A 21,139-nucleotide genomic window follows, 5' to 3' on the forward strand; every position below is an offset into this window, starting at 1 on the left:
TAGACAAAGGTAAGTTATGCCAATTATCTACTTAGTGTTAAGTATCGCTAACCATATCAAAATACTAATTTTTACTGTTCTAGAAAAAAATAGGGATCCAAATAAGCATGATAATATAAAAAATTATCAGGTCAGCACACACTTACGAAAAAGTCAAGCAAATTTGTCAGAGTATATAACATGGTAAGAGAAGGTTTTATTTGGCCTGTGGCTGTCTAGCAAAAACTCTTCTAAGATGGCTAAGAGTAACATCAGACAACTAAATTCAGACAGGACTTTACAGTTTACAATAGAATTTTATCTTAATTTCCTTTTTTAATTTTTTTCTTTATTATTCTAAAACCTTTCACTTTGCATTTAAATTTGATTGCCTTTAATTCTAAGTGAAATATAAGGAGAACCAGGTAGTCTGAGAAGATCGATGATATTATCTGATTAGCTAATTTAACTTGTTATGTTTTAGTAAATGACACACAGTTAAACTTCTTTATCATTCACCACCATAAACAACTACCATGTAATAATTTTGGTAACAAGAATGCTTTAAATAAGAAACAAGGGGTTCGACAGATAATTTTTCCTGTGTATTAATTTTGTAATACCACATAAAGATTCAAAGCATACACAAACATATGTATGAGACAAAAATAAGCCACACACAAATTACGTGTTTCTGGTATTTGATATTCACAAATATCTTAGAGAAGACCGGTTCCCAGATAAGTATGTGCACACATGAATTCACAACATTCTTCTTTACAGATTCTATGAAATGCCGCTGTATTTTTTCATTTAATAAAATATTTATTGGGTCACTACTGTTACCTTTCTGGGAATGCTGTATTATGAGAGGAAAAAAATGTACAGTGAAAGTTCTCTTTTCAAGGAATCTATAATCTATTCCATATGAGTATGCATGGGCATGCACACACATACTGGCATAAATTAACTTCATTGAAGAGGAAGATCATGCATCAGCATTTACAAGAATGAAAAACACACTGTATAATACAGGAGATAAAGCATTGTCTTGGAAGCTTGGTTTTGATTTTATAAAGAAAATATAATTTGATCTAGATCTTGCTAGTTTAGTAGGAATTTTTTATGTACAGATGCTGTTTAAGTATTTTAAGAGTGGATGTTTAAGTATGTTTAAATTAAGAGTGGATGTTTAAGTATGAGAAACTAGTTGAAACAAAGAAAAAAGGTAACATTAGCAAGATGGGATCCTTAACTAATGGTGAGAAAAGGCAATCACAACTTTTTAGGATTTCAAAATCAACATAATCTGTTTTATATGTATTAAGAATAAATATAATACAGTGTTTAACAGTATAGGATTTGGAAACAATGTGGGTTGAAATCCATCTTAACCAATACTAATGGTTTGAGTAAGTGATTTAAATTATCTGTCCTCCAATTTTCTCTGATGTAAAAAATGGTAGCAAGGCTAATATTTATATAAAAATTTGTTGTGATTAATATATGTAAAACATTTTGAATGCCTGGTATGTAGTGAATGACATACATGTGATTTTTGTTATTATGTTATTACTATTATTATGAGAGAGAAGCTATACACATAGATATCTATAAGTCAGGTTTATAAATGGATGTTATTACTATGGAAATATACACATAAAATAATTATGAGTTGAAGTTATAAATAGACTTGTTCATATATAAAGCTACAGATATAAAACATTAGAAGCTAAAGCATAAACATACTATAAAAATTGTATTTCTACTAATAATTTTTTAAAAAGTTCATTTTGTTTGGTAGAGGTTTTGTTCTATTCATTCAACATTCATGTTCCTACCAGCATTTGAATGTGCATTGTGTGTCTAGCATTGTGATTCTTAGCTTGCTCTTTTAACAGATTTAGAAAGACTATGACTCAAGAAGTAACCAAAGTCCTTCTCAATTCCATGAAGACATGAAAAACAAATATTATAAATATATAATTATTTTAAGATAAAATTTAGGGTTTTGGTGATCAAAATATTGCCAATTTTTTTAAATGTATTGCATAATAGCTCCTTGTGTATTAAATGGATCACATAGAAACATACACATTTTAGGAGGCATTTAAAAAGTTTGAACTAATTACATATAATGGGCAAAGAATTAGAACTGGGTGCTCCCTAGATGGCTGAATTTTAAGACACGTGTTCATATTTTTAATATAGAGCTTTCAATAATAAGTTAGTGACAGATTAGTATATAACTGTCCTTATAGTCATATTTTTATTACTCATTCCTCAAATTCTCAGTTTAAAAAGATTATTGTAAATTTTTAAAAATTTGCATTATTCATTGAGTGCTTTGACAGAGCATTATGTTGGTTTGATCCATGCCCCCTGAAACTCATCCCTTTTCATCACTAACTCCTGAATGTAAAATAATTACTCAGGGTTCTCTCCTTTTTCTTTTCTTCATCTCTCATAGTAGAAAGCTCAATCATGAGGCAAAAGCCACATGTAAGAAAACATGTGTAGAGAATTTGGTAATTTTACAGGATCAGCAAGTAAACATGAAAGGGATTATTGGAGAATACAAATAAAGTGTGACTCATTGAAATTATGATTACTAATTTTCTGAAAGATCAGACATTCTCATGGCAAAGGGTCTTTCATAAATTCATCAATAAAAATTATAAACTCTCTGTAATATATCCTTTGCCTTCCTTTTCAGGTTGTTTTTTGGCAAGTGCCTACCCACTCCTACACATAATATAAACTCAGTACTCAAGCCATCTAAAACTGCTTATTTCCTGGAATGTCTTGTTCTTTCTTCCAGACAAACATTTGATCACATTATACCTTGAACATATATTTCTTACATAAACACCTAACATGGTTTACTTATATTCATCCTTCAGATACTATTTGATTTTATGATATCATTTGTTGCAGGAAAGCTTCCTCTCTTTCATCCCAGAATATGATTGGTACCTCTCCTATATGTAGAATTAGTGCTGCTCCTTTATCACTTGTTAAATTTAGGCCACTTTATCATAATTTCTTACTTTACTCTATGTCTTCCCTGATTAATGTGTTTGTGAAGGAAGGGATAATTTTTGTTTATCACATTTAATTACAGTGTTTAGAATTTGGTAATCCTCAAGAATTATTTATTAGTCAGCTAAAGAGACAATTTTACTCTTAGCATATATCTTTTGGTTGTGTGAAAAATTTAAGTGTGTTTATTTGTATGTGTGGTTGGGTGGATGAGAGAAGCTATGATCAAGCCATTATTTACCAAAGATTTTTGCTACTTCAATTAGACAGTGCATGTGCTGCTGTGATCTTCTTGAAAATTCTCATTTTATCTCATCTGAGACCTATGTCATCTGAAACTGGCTCAGTGACAACTGAAAGCCCACAAAAGGATGTATAGAGAATTTGTACATGAAAGCTGGCCAAGCAATCTGTATATATCTAAAGGGTTGCTTTAATCAAATTCAATCTTAAAATATTCTAGTAATGAATCGTAAGACATAGGTGTTAGTAAAAGAGTGGAACATAGTCAATAAATATTTATTAGACATATACAGAATATCCAGAACTGTGTTAGTTGTTGTAGAAAAATCAGAGTAACAGTCACTTCCTCCAAGGCATGTTCAATTAGTTGGTAACAAATGTATGTATGACATACTCGTAAATGTTCTCCTATTACCACTAGTATGAAATACAAAAATGTAGTATTCAACAACAACAAAAAAATAGAAACAGACTTTATATAAGCTTTAAATTATCTAATTAAATTTCAAAAAAACTTAAAGTGGACTTAACCTCTTTTATTAGATCTCTATGATAACTACCTTTAAAATAGATTATCAAATAGCTACATAAAATGAGAATGCAAGCTGATCTCAATTTGATAAACTTAAACTGGCTCAGGATAAAACAAAGTAATTTTATGTATTCTCAGATATTGGATATCTTTGTTTATGGCAATGGAGACTTAAAGTTTCACTGGACAACCATAAAACAAAAGTAATTTTATCTCTTTAATGCTGTATTCCAAACTTCATTGTGAATGTCATTACCTGAACATCACTAACATCTAGGATAATAGCATTAATTGTTTTCACCTTTTAAATATTTAATGGTTTTTAATAATTTTATATTTATTGCTCCATATAAGTTGTAGGCTGCTCTGCACAGATCAATATTGTATAATTTAAATTACTATCCAACTTAATAACATTTAAAAAGGGAAAAACAAAAGATATTATACAGTTTTATTACCTAAAGTATATTTATTTTATTTCCTGAAGTAAGCTTAAACAACATACATAGAAATGCTGACACTTTGATAACTAATTGTTCAACCTTTTAGAAGGGAACAAACCCAGATATAAAGTAAACCTACTTGTATTATTAATGCAGTGAGAGAATGAATATATATGTGTGTGTATAAATAAATATATATATATAAATATATATATAAATATTTATATATATATATATAAATATATGTATATATAAATATATATATAAATACATATATATATTCTCTCACTGCATATTTTATATATATATATATATATATATATATATATATATATATATATATTAAAAGAAGGGATGAAATCCTATTCTCTGGGCCCCCAAATTTTTATGTTACATTTCAAGGACAAATTTTGAAATATGAAAAAAAATATAAATTTAGTATTAAATGTCTATATAACATTATTTCAGCTGTCAGGTTTGAGATATTGCTTTTCTTATAACCTGCCTTGAAATGAGTTAAGAGACAATAAGGAATTAACTCTCATCAGTCTTATCACTAACCACAGAAAATATATTTGAAGAAACTGGGTACTTCATTTAAAGACAAAAACCAAGCTACTTAAAAAATAATGATAACAGAATATAATTCAGTTCTGGATTTTTTTTTTTTTTTTAATGATTACCGTTAAGTTTATGTAAAAGAAAGTTTGATATTTAGAGTATTCCATTTTCTTCAGCACGCTTACTTTCTCCATTCCCATATTCTGGTTCAGGCCTTTACGGAGGCTCCCCCTTTTTATGTTTTGGTTGCCACAAATTGTCCCTGTTGATAGTGGTCAAATAGCCTCTTTTAGTATTTCTTCTAGTGCAGGTCGTGTATTAGAGAATTCCCTCAGCTTCTGTATGTCTGGAAAGGTCTTTATTCCTCCTTCATATCTAAAGGATGTCTTTGCTGGATATATTATTCTTGGCTCATAATTTCTCAAACAAATGAGAAACAAAAACTCATAGACACAGACAATAGTTTAGTGGTTACCAGAGGGTAAGGGGGTTGAGGGGTGGGAGATGAGGGTAAGGAGGATCAAATATTTGGTGATGGAAGGAGAACTGACTCTGGCTGGTGAACACACAATGGGATTTATAGATGATGTAATACAGAATTGTACACCTGAAATCTATGTAATTTTACTAACAATTGTCAGCCCAAGAAATTTAAAAAATAAATTTAAAAAAATAATGATAGAACATTAGAACACGTAGGTAGGTATGGTAGCATGAATATAGGTATTGAATCCTTGTCTCCTCTCAAATTGCTACTAATAAACGAAGTTAATATACAAACAGGAAAAAGGGTCCTGTGACCTATTGCAATATTTATTTACATAGATTACCTTAAAATAAACAGTATAATGTAAAGAAAAAAATATGGACCATGGAGTCAGACCAACCTTGGTTAGGGTTTGGGTCTCCTACTTAATAGATGTGTAACCATAGTTAAGCTACATAACAATTTTGCATCTGAATCTCTGCATCAGTAGAGTACAGATAAACAATTTGCTGGGTTTTAAATAAGTCTGTATATGCACAGCACTTACTAAATGGTCTGGTACATAGCAAACATTTAATAAATGAATCTGAAATATTGATATTAACATAAAACACTGGAACTTGAACAATATTAATTAATACATGAATACGAAATGACATTAGTCTGAAATGTTAGAACACAGATAACAAAATAACTAAACATAGGAAAAGCAAGAATTATACTCGATACACAAATAAGTATAGATACTGAAACCTGTCAAATATTTTAAGAAATAATACCAATCTGACAAAAATATTTTAGAAAACAGATGAGAAGGATACATATGTATCCCAAAATGTTCTACAAGACTGACAATACCCTGACACCAAAATCTGACAGATATTACAAAACAAAATCAATCATGAAAATAGTTGCAAAATATTTAGCAACATATAAGCAAATAACATGTAGCAATATATAAATATTAAATACTAAGTAATGATTGAGTTGATTTTATCCTAGGGAAATTGTTTTAAAATTTGAAAATTAATCAATATAGTTATTATATTACAATAAAACTAAAAAAATGATCATATCGATTAATGCAGAAAAGTTATTTGATAATTTAAAATACTATATTTGATAAAACTCACAGAAAACTGAAAATAGGAAGGTACTTTTTGGACCTGATAACCTATAGCTAACTATCAACAACCTATAGCTAATGTAGATATCCATGGCAAAACACTGGACACTTTCCTCGTGAAATCAGAAACAAGGTAAATAATATCCACTTTCAGCACTTCTATTTAATATTGTACTAGAGATCTTAGTAACTGCAATAAAGGATTTTTTTTTTAAATCATAGACTGAAAAATAAATCTTTCTGTGTTTATAGACATCATGTTTTATATCAAACCTTTGCAAAAATCTTTATTAAAACAGACCAGAACTTAAGTGAATTTAGCAACATCTCTTGATGCAAGGTCAAGTATAAAAATAAATATACATTTTTATTAATTATATTCAATAGAAATAAATCAATTTAAATTAGTTTTAAAAATTAAAAATATAGAAAAATGTTAAAAAGTTGTGCAAATCATTAGCACAGAAAACTACAAAATGATGTCTAGATAAATCAAAGAGACTTAAATAAATGAGGGAGACACTATTTTTATTGACTGGAAATCTCAATAATGTCAACAGTAATCCTCACCAAATTGATTAATCCACTCAACATAATTTAACCATAATCCTGGAAGTCAATTTTCTTTTTTCTTTTTTTTCCTTTTTAAAAATTATTTTATTGGGATGACAATGGTTAGTAAAGTTACATAGGTAACTTTGTACAATTCTGTAACATCATCTATATATCACATCATGTGTTCACCACCCAGAGTCAGTTCTCCTTCCAGCACCATATATTTGATCCCTTTTAGCCTCATCTACCACCTCCCTACCCCTTACCCTTTAGTAACTGCTAAACTATTGTCTGTGTCTATGAGTTTTTGTTTCTTCATTCGTATGTTTTGTTCCTTTTTTGTTTTCAGTTTTATATACCACATATCAGAGACATCATATGGTTCTCTTTCTTTTCTATCTGACTTATTTTGCTTAGCATAATGATCTCAAGATCCATCCATGTTATTGAAAATTGCAATATTTCATCTTTTCTTGTGGCAGAATAGTGTTCTGTTGTGTATATATAGCATATATTCTTTATCCAATTATCTATGAAAGGGCACTTTGGTTATTTCCATGTTTTAGCCACCATAGATAAAACTGCAATGAACATCAGAGCATGTATATCTTTACAGAAAAATGTTTTCAAATTTTTGGGATAAATACCCAAGAGAGGGATTGCTGGGTCATATGGTAATTCAATTCTTAATTTTTTTAGGAACCTCCACACTGCCTTCCATAGCAGTAGCACCAATCTGCATTCCCACCAACAGTGTATGAGGGTTCCTTTTTCTCCACAGCCTCTCCAACACTTGTTATTATTTATCTTTTTGATGATAGCCATTCTAACTGGTGTGAGGTGATATCTCATTGTGGGTTTTACTTGCATTTCTCTGATGATCACTGATATTGAGCATCTTTTCACATGTCTATTGGCCATTTGTATGTCCTTTTTGAAGAAATGTCTCTTCAAGTCCTCTGCCCATTTTTTAATTGGATTGGTTTGTTTTTTTGTTGTGGAGTTGTATGAATTCCTTACGCATTTTTGATATTAGCTCCTTATCAGAGATATTTGTAAAATTTTCTCCCATTTGGTTTTATTGCCTCTTTATTTTGTCGGTGGTTTCTTTTGCTGTGCAGAAGCTTTTTAATTTGATATAGTCTCAATCATTTATTTTAGATTTTCCTTCCCTTGGCTTTAAGATCAAATTCATACAGCCTCTTTGAACCAAAGGTCTGTAAATTTAATACCTATGTTATTTTCTGTGCTGTTTATTGTTTCAGGTTTAGGTCTTTGATCCATGTTAAGTTAATTTTGGTACACGGTGACAGATAGCAGTCTAGTTTCATTCTCTTACATGTGGCTTTCCAATTCTCCCAGCACCATTTTCAAAATAGAAATTATCAAGCAGATTCCATAACTTATGTTAACTAAAAGTGGCTCAAAAAGAAACAACAAATTTGGATGTCATACTTGCCTGACTTCAACATGTTCTATAAACGTATAGTAATCCAAACACTGTGGTATTGGTGTAGGAATAGACAAATACATAAATGAGGTAGAATATTGTCCACAAATGGACCCATACTAATGCAATAAATTGTTTTTTTTAATTGATACCAAAATAATTAAATGAGTAAGTGAAAGTATTTCAAATGGTATTAAAATGACTAGAAACCCACATGAATTTAAAAAAGAGCCCCAACGTATACCTCATACCATAAGAAAAATAATTTAAGATTAATCAAAAGCCTACACAAAGAAGTATAAAAGATATTATTAATTACCAATGGATATGTTAAAAAATCCTTAGAAAATATACAGATATCAATAAACATAAAAAAATGTCAATTGAATAGATACCAAAATTTTTAAATAGGATAAAATGTATATGGATAAAAATATTTAAGAAAATTAATATACAAACCATAATTGAAAGAAAATATACACCTAATGAATATTTGACATAGGTCCTGTATCCATTTTTTTTTTTTAATTCCGAACTTCATAGTAGAACACAAATAACACATTTAAATAGGCAAGATACTTGGAAAAACAAAAATAAAAACAGAAAATATTAGACCTATTAGTAAACATTTCAAGATAATTTATTAATATCATTGGCCATCAGAAAAATGCAAATTAAAACAAATATGAGAAGTTACTGTCTCTACCACAGTATCATGAATATGGAATCAGTAGAACAATCACATATTATTGGTGTGAATGTAAAATAATAATACATTAGAAAAAAAACTGGAAACATTATCATAAAATTATATAATTACACTTCTGGTGTTTTTCCATGGGAAATGAAAATATACTTCCATAAAATGTATGCGAGTGCCCATAGCAGCTTTATGAATAATAGTCAAAAATGAAACAACCCATATATCTGTTAATAATAAAATGGATTACCAAATTGTATCATATTCCTAAAATGTAACACTACTGACAAATAAAAAGGAAACAGGCTGCAGATTGATGCAACAATATGAATCATGCTGAGCAAAAGAATAATCCCATTTATAATATGATTCTGAATTATTGGAACATGATAGAATTTCACTGGGAGGTAATATGAAAAAAACTATTTAGATGTGACATATTCTATATCTTACACTGGTATTTAATTGTCAGAACTCATCAGATTATATATTAATGTTTCTTTATTTCATTATGTGGAAAAATTTCGCTCAAAATATAGACTGTAAATAAGTATTGAAATGAAATATATTAAAATATTATTTCATTTCAGAGGTTGTATTGGTAAGGTAATGTTAATTTTCTCATAAAAGACTGGGAAAATGTCAATTAAATTATAGCCATGTTTATTTTGTTTTTGCAATCAGGGCTCTGTGGTAGCAAAAATAACTTTATAAATGAATATTACAAAGAGAGGAAAATCTTTCTAAGTTAATGTTGATGTATTCCAGTTATTTTTTCCCCCTTGGGAGAATTTGTATACCTGGGTTCAAAGAGAGGATTTTCTAGGCTTAGATGGAGAGATTTTACTAGACAAACACAAACACACAAACAAACTACCAAAAATTTTGGAATTTGTATGTGGCTGGAGAAACAAATTGGAAAATTGAGGCAACTCAAAGGCACAACCTGTTTTCCCATTAGATATTTGACTAGTTTTCAACTATGTAGATGTGTCTGGAAGTTGGACTTGGCCATATATATCTATGGCAAGAGTGAAATCTCAAGCTCTCTTGTAATGCTTACATCCTTCCCCCCAACCACCCCCCCCCCAAACACACAAAAAAGTCGGTCAGGGTATGGGATCTTTTTAAACAATAGCTGGTCTTCCTTAAATCATTTGACATATTTAAGTGGCTTACGCTGTGGACCTTGAGAAATGGACTGGGAAATTTACCTGGATAGCAGAGCTGTGTCTCCCACTCTTAGAATATAGAGAAAAGAAAGCAGAGGTCAGAATTAACAACCAAATATAATATCTAAGAATTTTCAAACAGTTTTTGAGAACTTAGAAATTAAACTTCTCCATGCTCTAAACCAAAAATCTAATAAAAGTATGCCTTTACACGACTGTTAAGTCAGATGGAGATTGGCACTGCCAGCCAAAATTCTATCTATTACTTAGTGAGTTAAGACAGTTGCATTTCACCTTATCTTCCTAACAGAATTATCTCTGTTGGAATATAACATTATCTTGGGGCTCTATATTACATTTTATATGCTATGGCTGATAGAAACTATAATACATAGGAAGGAGCAAGAAAATAGCTATAATAAATACTAGAAGCAGACTCGATGATTCAGATATTGCAGTTAGCAGAAATTGACTTTAAGGAAACCAAGATTAATTTTTTACAAGAAAAGTTAGACAAAAGAATCAATGGATGTATAATTTGCAAAGAATTTGAAACAATAAAAAGCATAATTTTACTTTAACACTGAAAAAAAAAAACATCTGAAGTTAACAACAAAATGATTGTGATATACAGAGGAACACAAGATTAATGACCAGAGACAAAATAGAAAATATTTACATTTAAAAAGGAACCATAAAATAAATAAAAAATACAATACATGCAAGACTAAATGAGTATTATGTAAAGTTCTTATGTAAATATTTAATAGTTGGAAAAAATTCAAAGGCCCAAGTTCAAGGTAGATATCCAAAGATCATTTAAGAGGTTATTGAAATATGCCAGGTAGCATAAGTTCTGACAATTATAATAAGTTCACAAACTGGTTGTAACAATATTGCTAACCTTTTTTGGGTATCAGAGGGATTATTCATTATGAATTTGTACTAACTGGACAAACAGTTAACCAAGTTTACTATTTGGAAGTGTTGAAAAGGCTGGATGAAAAAGTTAGATGATCTGAACTTTTCACAAATATTATAGCTCTTGCATCACGGCAATAACCAGCTGACAGTGCACTGTCTGTGAGGGAGTTTTTAGCCAGTAAGCAAATAACTCTATTGGAACACCCTCCCTACTCACGCTCAGTGACTTCTTTCTTTACCTGAAGATAAAGGAAATAATGAAAGGAAGACATTTTTATGACATTCAGGATCAAGGGTAATACAATGAGAGCTCTGATGGCCATTTCAGAAAAAGAGTTCCAAAATTGCCTTGAATGGTGGACAGGTGCTAGCATCAGTGCATAGTTTCCCAAGGGGAGTACTTTGAAGGTGACCATAGTGATGATTTAGCAATGAGATATGTAGCACTTTTTCTAGGATGAGTTCACAACTTACTTGTCCGTGAATAATGGAGAGTGTTGAACCGTGTAGCAGTGGTATGAAATGATCACACAGATTCTTTCTTTCTTCATGCATTCAAAACATATTAAATTATTAACTACCATGTTAAAAGACAGCTGGTAACCTGAGGTACAATAGTGAACAAGACAAACACAGCCTCTGCTGTTATGGAACAGATGTTAGAGCCATAATTAAGAAAGTGCTTAACTGTAACTAATAGAATAATTCAGACTATAGTGCTGATGGTAATATGTTTTTATTATCAGAGAACTTGTGTATAAAAAATAACCCAGCTCTTATTGATATTAGCTATAGAAGATCAACTAATAATATTTGCAATATGCAAGCAGGATAATCATGAGTGTGGTGCGGATAGAGGTGAGGGAAGAAACATGTTTTATTATTGGAACACTCCCTTGTGTAACTCCAGTTTGTTCCCCATATGGTGACTCTATTTAAAGATCAATAAGACCAGAAAAAGACCATCTTCATTTTCTGTGAAGTAATGATGAAATTTGGGGATAGACATACACCTGGAAAATGGGATTCTAAATTCCTAGAGTCCCTTAAAAAACAAGATAGATAGATGATAGATAGATAGATATAGATATAGATATACATAAACTGAATGTGTTTTAATTTTTCTGAATAAATATACTTACATTTCTTCTTTTGAGCTATCCCATTTATAGCAAAGGTTTTTTTTAGCACAGAATTGTAGAGCACATTAAAGATTTCTAAGTACTTTTACTTTTTAAGTTGAGGTAGAAAGGAATTTCTATCACAATTTGGAGCTGAGGCAACTAAGGGTTGAGCGTTTCCACAGCAGGCTTACAATGAAAGAGCAAGAACTGGAACCTGCCTTTCTCTTGTGCTATCAATCTATTATAGTTTTCATAATGGTTCACAGTTATATGAGTGTTTGCTGATAGCATTTGAAAGAGAAATTTAGAACAATTCATATCAGTATCCTTTCGCTAGTCTGTCAGAATTCAACTAAAACCTACCTTTATTGCTACTTACATAGTGTAATTTTACTGTGATTCCTTTTCCTCCTTACACTTATGTATTATTTTCTCCTATAGTTGAAACACTTTTCAGGCATTATCCAATTAAACCTCACAAATTTCTATTTGAGGTGATATGGAGTAACTGTTAATCATTTTTCCCTTCTATATTATATCTCTGTTGAGAGCTATAGAAATCTTAGCATACTGATAGCTTATAATTAGCCTTCTTGAATTTAAAGGGGAAAAAAGCTCATAGGGCAGTCTTCATTAAATTTATATAGTAACAATGGAAAGTGAGATGCTTAGAAATGACATAACAATATACTGTGAGAGCCAATATGTGGAGAGAAATTCACCATTACTGGTGGCTATAATAGACGGTTTATTATTTTTGCATCATGTTTTCCTTTTAATTTTAATGTATATATACAAATACAAAAAAAATTAAACCCAATATTGCAAATGTAGTGGATACTATGGAACTTTCTCACACTTTAAAAACTATAGCATGAGTCTTCTAAATATTTGAATAAAGAAGTTTTTTTTTAAATGTCTCATAATGTCATCATAATATTATTTTTTAAATATCGAATTGATATTTATTTTGGGATTGTTATTCCAAAAACCTAACTAGTAATTTAACAGCAAACAGTCTAGCTTAGCATTTGATATCTTGACTATATCTATATATTTTTTTGATTTTCTTATTGTTTGTTGTCTTAATACAGCTACTGTTTTTGGAAATCAATACTACCACAATCCATTACTTTCTCTATCCTTCCTTTCTGTAATCAGTCCTCTATTCCCGGTTGCCTCCTGGCATAAAAGTTCTTCGAGGTTGATTTATATGTTAAATATGAATGTATCTGTCAACATATAAGATTTCAAGATTATAGCTTGAAATATATATAGCTATAATAGTCATTAACTTATAGGGAAGTATTTTGATGCAAATAAATAAGGTCAAATTTGTTTGTGAGAATACTATACATCTTCCATTTTTCCACTACAGCAATATGCAATTCCAATATGCAATATCTTGGAATGTTTTCTTCACCTCAATGTTATTTTTCTATTTTTTTTTCTGAGATACAAATAAGAATAGTCTATATTTACTTTTCCAAATATTAAATGTTATTTCTGCATTCAGCCATGCATCTATTATATCATTTTCTTCTATACTTTATTATATATCTTCTTCTTATCTTACCTGCCATACATTCAATGATATTCATTAAAAGTGGATATATAGAATTTTTAGGACACATCAAAGACAGATGTAATAGTCAAAATAGGCAACTGGAAAAGGATTTAATAAAAGTTTTCAATGTTTATGAAAATGTGAATTGGGTTTCAGGAAGGGGGATGGGAATAGAGTAATCCAAGAATTATGAATTCAATGTGCCAGTACCACTCTAGACCTGAAAAGACAAGGAAGAGAGTAGTTACTGAAATCTGGACACCATAGTTGTTTAGAGAGGCCTGTGGTCTTCTGTATGGAGATGCAATAAATCAGTGACAAAGTAGCAGGAATGGAAAGAATAGAATAAATGTCTCCTTTCCTCCCACTCTCTGACTCCTGCTGGTACTTTGCATTGACAACTTCCAGCGTAACTCATACAGTAAAGAAGCTCATTGATATATCCCATAAAAGCTATTTCTCTGAGGCTTACTAGCATGATATGGAAGGGACAAGTTGGATAGCAAACAGGAAATACATAATACAATGGACTCTAATGTATCTTTATTATATCTTCTACTGCTGTCTTCCCTGAGCTATTACATATGAAATGCATCTTATGATGATTTACTTTTATTTCTCCTTTATACTTCTTATGGCTTCATAGTGACTTTTTATAATATGTGGTGATAAGTAAGTTATATAATCTACTAAATACTTTAACAGGATGTAAAGGGAATGTTAGAAATAAATGTGACAGATAACATGAGAACTACCATTTTGCAGAGTAATAAAGCTACTTTGTATAAATAATTTTAGGATTCTCATGTTCAATTTTATTCCCCTCCAGATTTCAAAGCTTCAAATAATCTAGAAAACAATTGACAATTCTTTACTCTAGTCACCTGATCTCCCCATTGGCCAGTACATGTACCACTGTCTTTTTGTGACTTCATTCCATGGATACTTTACTTCATCTTCTAGGTCTGATTTCTTTCCTTTTCTTTTCTTTTTTTTTTTTTTTAATTTAAGTATAGTTGGTATACAATATTATATTAGTTATACTAGACTAAGGTATACAATATGATGATTCAACATTTTTACATCTTACAGTATGATCACCCCACTAATTCTAGTAATCATCTGTCACTGGGCAAATTTGTCATGATGTCATTGACTACATTCTGTTTTACTTTGCTGTACAGATTGATTTCCTGTAGAATTCATAGTGAATATTTTGAGTCTCTTAGGTTATAGACACTTTATTCTACTGAATTTTTATTTACAGCTGTATTATTTTCTTAACCCTGCACCACGTAATTTCTATTTTTGTCAGCCATATTATCTAGCCTATTATAGATGACAACATTCTGTAAACCCAGATGTCATAATACATGTCACATTGTATTTCAGTTGGCACAGTTATAGTCGAGGCACTGTGCATGGTATGTTTTTTATTTGACTTTGGCTCTAATTTGCTATATTTGCCTTTATATGTTTCCCTCTGAATGACTGAAGTCTAGAAACCTAAATGTATATTTCCCATATGCCCTTGCCAGATAAGAGAAAGCACTGAAGGAAGATTTAAAGGTGATAACGGGAAGAGAAAGAATTGTGGTTTTTTGTTTTTTGTTTTTTCCTTCCTGGTCCTGTTGATGTATCCAGCAATAGCGACAGCAACTTCTTGCCTAGGCAGCATGGTGCCAAATAGAACAGCTGAGGACTCTCCAGCAGCCTTAGCCAGCAGCATAGTCCCCATGGACTTGGTTCAGACAGCGACAACAGCAACAGTGAGCACATTAATCTCAGTAGCAGAGTTCCCATAGACTGTATTCTGCAGTAACAATAACAGTAAAAAGCTATGGATAATTTGAGACTGAAAGGCCTGATCAGCATACTGTGACTGCAGACTTATGGCTCCTATAAAACCTTTAGCAATGGTGATTCTGACAGCCAGAGCATCCACACATGCCCCAGAAGCCTCAGGGTCAGGGATCATTGGCAATGGGCAGCATTCCTATTATTTTTCCTTCTGTGAAGGAAAGTAGCATTCCCTACAGTTTCTTATCCTGCTGTTACCTCACTTTTTTCATTTACATCCTTTCCAGCACTTTTATACATTACCCTACTTATTCTGGCCACTCCTAAATAATTTGGAACATTTTGTAATGTAATGTTATACTCTACGTTACCCCCCCAAATAGGAATTGCTTGTATCTCAAACTTTCCCAGCATAAATTTATATTGAAATTACTTCTAGAGTACTTACCTAGGAAGACATTATTAAACATTAACAGTATTGCTAAAATATATATATATATATGTATATATATATATATATATATATATATATATATATATATTATCTTCTTTAATAAATATTTACACATGCAAATTTACAAAACTCCTCTCACCTTTACCCACTGTAATTGTGGAATTCTTCCAATTTAGTGTGCTCTGAAAGAGCATTTTAAATATCCACATACTGTTGCTTAGGTAAAAACTTACTATACCCTCAAATGTGGTTGATAGTATCATGGGTAAAACATATTTGCAGATAAATTTTCTCTGGGAAAAATAGTGTAAATTCTTTCAATGTCATTTTTACTACTGGCATTGCTAATGTATGTTTCTCACACCTACAACTGCCACACATAGCTCACACATATTATGGTTTTTAAAAGTGTGTTATAGAGTTTTATGTTCATAGAAAATCACTGCATCTCTATGTTTGAACTCACGTGGGTCTAAGATATCAGTTTGGCCAAATCTTCTTTTGTAATTTAGATGCCATCACAAAAATATTGTTACATTTGGAAAGCTAAACTGACAAGGATTTTGCAAACACTGGTTTATATCTAAGTACGTCAACATAATTCTCTTATTTCTTTCTTTTACTAACCATCATTGTATTTCTATGGATTCCATTCAATTTTGTAATTCCTCACAAAATCAATCTTAAGCTCTATCTTATATTACTGCTCTATTATTTCAAGTCCTTTCATGGATGAACTAATAAATTGATACTTCTGGTAATGCCTGGTAGTCTACATTTCTGTCATTTTTCTCCTGCATTATATAACTACAAATGACACAATTTTGCCATAGTAATAACTGTTAACTTACAGCTGAATGCACAGCCATCACCATACAGGAAACATTCTGTGGTATAATTTATGAAAATGGAAAATCTAAGAGAACATTTTATTGCTTCCTTTCCATGTCCAAGATATCACCCCTCCTAGTTTTTTATTAGGATATACAAATAAGCATTTGTTGTTTTGTGTATTCTTTCTTTATTGGGGGTTATTTTAGCATAGTCAACCTTTTACAGCATAGTTCCTCTGACATAACCCACAAACATTTTATACAGATAGTGGAATGCTATACTTTGCCTATAGAATGTATTTTTCCCCCACTTTCAAAAATTTTACATTAATATTTTGCTTTAACTTAAGGATTCACTAACCTCTAGAGATCAGCTAAAATTTAGGCAATGGTGATTTCACTTTATGATGTATGTACATTCTCAATTCACTTGACCATATAAACAAGGAATTTGCTTTATCTGCTGCAAGGTTAAATGCCTCAAAGTTTTCTATAAGTCAGTAGTGTCACCAAACACCTGGTTTTTAAATTGAAACTCTTTCTATAAAAAGTTAAATAAAAAGTAATATGGTCCACAGAAAAAGAAATATTCAGAAAACATTTTTGTGTTCACACAAAAAGAATATAAAGAGAAAAGCATAATTATATCTAACATATAAAGTTAAGACTCAAATCTTCCAAACAATACTTGGTTGTAAAGTTATCAAAATATTGAAAATGTGTTCAAAAATATGCAAAAATATGTATTGCAATAACGTAAAGGATTTAATATAAAGTTAAGAAACAGTTTGTGCACACAATTAATGAGTGATTTTTCACTATTTTTCCATTAGTATTTATCTTTTTTTTCTTCTCTTTTATCCTTCTATTAGTTAAAATAGATATATTTCTTGGTATATTATCTTCAAGTAGAATTACATTTTTGTGACTTTTTCTAGCCTTAAAACCCTAGTAGTAGTTCTGACACTACCATAGTACATTCATCTGAAAGATTTTGCTTTGAATATCTCACTCTTTCTGAGTGATCAGTGATTCTGTTACCCAAATCCCATTATTTTCTAAGATTTGATGATATTGGTATTTCTTATCTGCCTTCAAAAAAAGGCATACACATCTTTTGACCCTAAAATATTTTTGACATCGCATAGTTTTTAGAACAAATCTCAGCCCTTCCAATACACAGTCACAGACTAATTATTACTCTCTCTAAGCCTAATATTCTCTGTGCAATGGGAATAATAATCCTGCCTTTGTATTTGTTATTAGGACTAGATGAGCTAATGTATATAAAGTGTTTATCAGGGTATACTTAGTACACATCAGCTCTAGGTAGTCTTAAATTTATTTTACTCTCTGATTTACATTTTATCTTTCCTTCTAAGTACTCAAATTTGATAAATTGTAAGCTCCTCAGTGATAATAGTTTATCCTTTATTCAACTTTTTAATTTTCATTATGTGTAAAAATTTGCTGTGGTTATCATTTTTATTAAACTAATATGATAAATTCTTTACATGTGCAGCATACCATAATGAGAACACACTATAAAATGTGTGAGGTTTTAGTTGTATACATAAACACAATCCAATCAACACTTTAATAGCTCAGTAGAGGAAAGCGATTTGATCCAATTGGTTATGGGTCACTCCAATAAGTGTAGTACTTTGTCCCACAGGCTTACCTTGAATAGTCCTTTTCAGTGGCTTGAGTGCAATTTAACAGATCTTGAGCCTTTAAATTTAGAAATATCACTGTGGGATCAAAGTGCATTCACTTTTTTCATGATATACATTATGTGCCTAATTATCATTTCTAGAAATATAGTGGTTATACATATGCTTCAATTGAAAAAAAGGTAATTATATGACAGATGCTTTCATGGATTTCATCTTCATAGAAAATACTTTTTGGTAAGCTGTCTTCACTAAGTATACAAACATTTAAAGTGTCCATTTTGCAAAAGCTCCATTATTTTATTGAGTCGTATATTTCTGCCTGATTTTGAAGTCATTAATTTTATCTCTACCCAATTTTAAGGCCATATAATTTATACACACCTATCCAATTGCTTTTGGAGCTTATTCCATTATAGTGTGTGTGTGTGTGTGTGTGTGTGTGTGTGTATCTCAGTACTTCCTAAGTTATTGGGATGTATAAATTATCATGTTGTGGCCTCATATTTCTAGTCTTCAGTCTAGGAGTATTCTTTTCTCTATGTCAGGCTACTCTAAGTTATGACAATAAATAAAACAAAACATTATTACAGCATAAGATGATGATGTGCCAAACTTCCCAGGTAACATTTTTATAGACATTTGGAGGGTAACGTTTAAATGCAGAGGCTTAACTTCACTGGCCATTATATTAAGTGCTGTCAACAAAATAGCTACAGGGAGAATAGTCTAGTTTGTATATGCTTTCAGCAAGCTCCCCATTCATGCATTGAACTCCTTTTCATTGAGTGGTTAATAGATGCCAGGCACTGTTTTAGGTACAAATAAAGAAAAAACAACAACAACAACAATCGGAGTATTAAAATATCTGCCATCATCAGATTTAACTTCTAATGGGTAGATGCCAACAATTCACATATGCATATGATTTAAATGATTCAGTTGTCTGAATGGGAGAAGATTTTTGCAAACAGTGCCTCCGATAAGGGGCTAGTATCCAGAATATACAAGGAACTCATGCAACTGAACAACAAAAAAACAAACAACCCAATTGAAAAATGGGCAGAGGACTTGAAGAGACATTTCTCCAAAGAGGACATACAAATGGCAAATAGACATATGAAAAAATGCTCAACATCACTAATCATCAGAGAAATGCAAATCAAAACCACAATGAGATATCACCTCACCCCAGTCAGAATGGCCATCATCAACAAGACAAATAGTAACAAATGTTGGAGAGGCTGTGGAGAATAGGAACCCTCATACACTGTTGGTGGGAATGCAGACTGGTGCAGCCGTTATGGAAGGCGGTGTGGAGGTTCCTCAAAAAATTACGAATAGAATTGCCATATGACCCAGCAATCCCTCTCCTGGGTATCTACCCAAAAAATCTGAAAACATTTAGAGATAAAGACACGTGTGCTCCAATGTTCATTGCAGCTTTGTTTACAGTGGCCAAGACATGGAAACAACCAAAATGTCCTTCGATAGATGAATGGATGAAGAAGTTGTGGTATATATACACAATGGAATACTATTCTGCAGTAAGAAAAGATGATATAGGAACATTTGTGACAACATGGATGGATCTTGAGAGTGTAATGCTGAGCGAAATAAGTCAGACAGAAAAAGCAGAGAACCATGTGATTTCACTGATATGTGGTATATAAACCAAAACAACAAAAGAACAAGACAAACAAATGAGAAACAGAAACTCATAGACACAGACAATGGTTTGGTGGTTGCCAGAGGGTAAGGGGGTGGGGGTGGGGGTGGGGGTGGGGGTGGGAGATGTGGGTAAGGGGGATCGAATATATGGTGATGGAAGGAGAACTGACTCTGGGTGATGAACACACAACGGGATTTATAGATGATGTAATACAGAATTGTACACCTGAAATCTATGTAATTTTACTAACAACTGTCACCTCAATAAATTTAATAAAAAAAAAAAAAAAAAAAAAAATGATTCAGTTGTCTATAAAAAGGGTATAAGTGATGTTACGAAAAAAATAGAAATGGGGATCAGAACAGAGAAAGGATGCTTATAGTACTTTCAGGACAGCTTCACTGAGAAGCTAACTTTTATGGAGAAGCTTGCAGAAAGTGAGAGTGCTCACCATACAGGTGTATGGTCAGGAGTGTACCAAGCAGAGTGAACAGCATTTGTATGCTTGTATGTTCCAAAAGTAATGGAAAAGGCAGTTTAGCCAAAGGGAAAGTTGTAGGAGATGCTCGAGCACTAGGAAGGAACAAGTTATTTAGAGCTTTGCAAGCCATACTAGTTTTTTGCGTGTTTGATTTTACTCTCAGGGAAATAGGAAGCCATTGAAAGATTTCTGAGCAGAGAAATGGCAGTCACTGATAAAGATTTTAGAAGAATAAATCTGATAACTGTGTTGCGAATATACTGCAGGGAGGCAAAAGTGAATGATGATAATTTATTTTGTGTGTCTTTTGCAATATTCTAA

General features: G+C 31.3%; 1 long non-coding RNA gene across 2 annotated transcripts in view; it reads left to right on the forward strand.

The window, feature by feature from the left end:
- The window catches only part of LOC141572197 (uncharacterized), an 839,411-nt gene that overhangs the window by 657,861 nt on the left and 160,411 nt on the right, over positions 1-21,139 (forward strand). The gene's annotated exons all lie outside the window — the stretch shown is intronic.

The sequence above is a fragment of the Rhinolophus sinicus genome, linkage group LG06 (genome assembly GCF_036562045.2).
Source record: "Rhinolophus sinicus isolate RSC01 linkage group LG06, ASM3656204v1, whole genome shotgun sequence".
NCBI classification, from domain to species: Eukaryota; Metazoa; Chordata; class Mammalia; order Chiroptera; family Rhinolophidae; genus Rhinolophus; species Rhinolophus sinicus.